The sequence below is a fragment of the Crocodylus siamensis genome, chromosome 1 (genome assembly GCF_052110815.1).
Source record: "Crocodylus siamensis isolate JL-2025a chromosome 1, ASM5211081v1, whole genome shotgun sequence".
In the NCBI taxonomy this organism is placed as follows: domain Eukaryota; kingdom Metazoa; phylum Chordata; order Crocodylia; family Crocodylidae; genus Crocodylus; species Crocodylus siamensis.
In genome coordinates, this window is record NC_143395.1 from 181,311,882 (window position 1) to 181,315,919 (window position 4,038).

Consider the following 4,038-nt stretch of genomic DNA (forward strand, 5'->3'; position numbering starts at 1 on the left):
CCCAGGTCTGGTAGCCTGCTTGCCCCCTAGTTATGCTACAGTTCCCACCACTGCTGTATATTTTCTGCCAAGTTGTGCAAGCAGACTTTGGGCAGTGTTATCCAGGGCTCCAGGAGTTGCTCTTATTAGTTGGGTTCACGGATGAGACCTCTTGTTCTTCTACCTAGTTAGAGAGAAATATTCTTAAATTAAAAACCTAGATGGCCATAATGCTTAGATTTAATCAATATGTGCAACAGTTTGGAAATAACTGTTACAGGCTGACCAACTGAGATCCATCTTATGAAGACTGTGACTGTGCAGTGAAATAATTTCTCTAAGTCCCTTTTCTGTGTATGGATCATCTGCAAGCCAACCTTGATTTCTTTACATGTATTTGTGTAGTCAGTAATGAACAGTTTATGGGACCATTTCTCGGCCTTTGGGCTCTTAGGGAGCTGTTCACTTGGCCTAAATATCCTGCTGTTCAGCATTTATGACTCTTTCTGGGGTGATTGATTGGCTGAGCCCTACACTTCCTAATCAGATGAGTAACCTTCTCTATGGAAGAGGAGAGCGAGTAACAAAAAGCTTCGTCTGCAGACAAAGCCCAACTCCTATAGTGCCTGATATCCTCACTCAGGCTTTCCCCAGTCATTACCTTCACTGATTTAGCCAAATCCTGAAGTCCTTTTTTTTTGTGCAAGCACTCTTTTGTTCTAGTTTTCATTTATAATTTTCCCCAGCCTCTGGTTTCAGGATTTGACAGCTGATTCAAAGCCCCCTGAGTCAGCAGGAATCATTCCATGGGTTGCATTGGGTCTGGGGTGAGGCTGCTGGCTCAGTTCAGTTCCATATGCCTATCCCATGTTGTGTTTCTGCACCCTTCTGCAGTTCAGTGTGTCATACTTGCTCACACATGCATAGTCCAGTCATCCCCTCGTGGCTGAGTGCTGATGTCTCCAGTGTCTGACTGATCTATTTACTCACCAGAGGCTGCAACTTACAGAGAATAGAAAGAAGCAGCTCTCATATTGTTATGAATGTGTTTCTTTCCCCCCCTAGAATGTGTATAGAGGTTCATGAGTCTAATACTGCTCTCAAGCTGATGGGCCTGACTGTTTGAAGTAGGTATTCAAGGCTTCTGTAGGTAGGCTCGTGGAGTTGCTTCCTGCAGATGACCTGACAAGGGACACCACCACATAAGCATATATGTTTGAGTTTCTTTTTATAAGTGTAATAACTATCATGAGTGCCTTTCATGTCAGAGGACCCAAATTGTCTGACATAAGCCGTGTGCAGGGATCACTTCCCCTCCCACTGACAGGAAATAGGTAAACAGCCCTCATTTGCAACAATCTCACTGCTCAAAAAAAGATATTTTAGTCAAAGCTTTGCAGCAGGAGCAATAACTAGGCCTACAAAGTCATGTAATGCCAGTTCTGACAGCTCCTAGTTTATATATGTACATGCAAGACAATGGGTTTTAATAAAAGAACAGGTCATGGTCCCTAAGAATTCACATTTTTACAGGCTTCCCTCACTTTACGCTGTACATGCGTTCCTGGAAAATGGCTCATAACTAGAATACACATAAAGGGAATCCACTTTACAATGTAACAAATAGGGATACATTCCAAAATCTCAACTGTACTGACTCCCAGACCCATTTCTACCACTTCTAAAGGACAATTTTGGTACTCACCAACAGCAGTACACGAGCACAGGCAGTGGTGAATGTTATAATAATGGGGATGGCAACAACAGAAACACATGTTGCAGACAACAAACAAGGAGCACAATCCACACAGAAGTGTGAGAGAGTGCTTATGCTAAGCAAGGCCTAGCATTAAAAAAAAATGCACTAAAACTCCCAGAATGCTTCAAGGAGGTTGAGGAGTCAGCGATTGACATTCTGGTAATCACTTTCTGACCCTTAGATGAAAATACTGAACTTCTGACCTTTAAACAATGATAAAAATAGCAGACATGGCGCTTACATTGTTAAGAATAGGAAACTGCATGGCTAAGCTGCAATGACGAAAAAACAACCACATATTATGTCAGTTTTGACATTTTAACCCTGCAAAAACCAGCAAAACATATAGATGAATAATGTATTTAGGTTATAGAAAATTAGCATAAGAAATATAAAGGTCATTAAGAATTAACATAAGAAGCGTAATGATTATAATACAAAGCGTATCACTTGATATTATAATATAGATAAGTTAACTAAATAACCAATAGAAGTAAGAATTAGAAATGCATATGTATAAGTGTTATCATATATAACTAATAGTAAAGTTATGTTAGATGCCTCACTTCCACCATGGGGACAGTTTTGTATCTTTTGCCTAAAAAAAAGATAAGGGACTCCTTTTAAATGAGCTGTTGACCAGTTCTGAGACTACTGAATCAGGCAGCCGCACCTAGCCTCCAGGTTAGAGAGCAAGGGCTTGATTTGGGAACCTCGTGAACCAACAGACCTCCTTTAGTTTATGACTTTGTGAAACAATAAAAGTTTTTAATTGAACAGGTCTGAGCCTGTGCTTAATTCAGTCCTATATAATTCGGCATCGAGCTCCCACAAGAAGACTATATTTCGGGGCGTGTCACTCCCACAAGGTACTGCACAACACAGCTGACTGCAGGCTTCTGCCACACTGATCATATAAGAGTAAATGTACCTTGCATATAACAAATTTTTGGTATAAAAAGGGTCATCGCATAAGAGTGAATTCACACATACAGAACCCCCATCAAGCAAGGGAAACCTGTACTAACTACATTTCTATATTTTGACACTCATGACAAACTTAGCCTTCCAGCCTACTACTCACCCTTTCTGTGCTAGAGTGCAGACAACATGTCCCCAGGCAGCTTCTTTCTCTTGTTCTGCCAGTGAGCCGTATCTTATTCCCTCCTAATCACTGGTAAAATTCCCACTGATTTCATTGAAGGCCTGTGATTTTTAGGTGGGAAACAGAGAGAGAACCACAACCTGAGTGGAGCTGTGTACAGTTGCAGAAATCAACCAATACAAGAGACTGGCTGATGAAGCAGGGCCATTGGCTTTTGCTTCTCGGGCTAGACAGCAAAGGCAGCTAAATAAAATGTTTGTTTCAGCACTGCCCTTGGTTTTTAGCTGTGAGCCATGTTAAGCAGACTTGAATATCTGCAGGTCCCTGGACATCTGCCAAGTTGTTGTGCCATGAAAGAGACTAAAAGGTTTTTTTAAAGGATGATTGAAATTGTAAGGCAACACAGGCAGGTTATAAATCATATATTAAAAAAAATACAACCCCATTATTTTATCTGCGTTCCTGCTAAATTTTAATTGCTGAAAGAATGTTTAACATCTAATTTACATGTCACTTTCAAGCTGGTTGCTTCTTGCTTTTCATTTAGTCTAAGCAACTAGCTTGAATGGTGACATTTGCTGGTGCTTCTAAGCTTTTTCACTTTCTCATTCACTAGCACTATACTGCTAGGCCTGGGCTGCAAAGTGAATTTTGATGTTCGCTAAAAACTGCTTTCAGTGCTGTGATGAGAGTCTTCCCTTTTACAGTAGGTTCTATCATACCTGCATTGATTTTTAAAAGCTAATTTGGTTTGTAATCCTACTCAGTGGTAGGCACACGAGCAGTTTTAGAACGTCAGTGGAAATATTCACGTGCATAGAGTTAAGCTTGTATCTGACTTTGCAGTGGGGTGTGTTTACTTGTTATAAGCTGCGTGATTGGGTCTTTTTAAATGTCTCGTTAAAACAGCAAAATCCTTCGGCATAGGGGACAACTTTAAAAAGGAGAGCCCTTCTCCTAATGCACTATAGCTGGCCTTCTGATCTAATTAGATAATAGATGACATCTGGGTAGAGGAGAAGTGTATAAGTTAGTCATCTCTATGTTCTCTGCAGTAAGATGAGTTGATTAAATTAGAGTATTCAGAGCAGTAAAGTTTGCTATGTTCATTATCTGGGGAGCCTGATGGCTTAGTCTTAGGGAGGGAATTTTTGCTTGCTGTTTTGTTTGTGTGGGTCCTCAGTAAAATTTTACC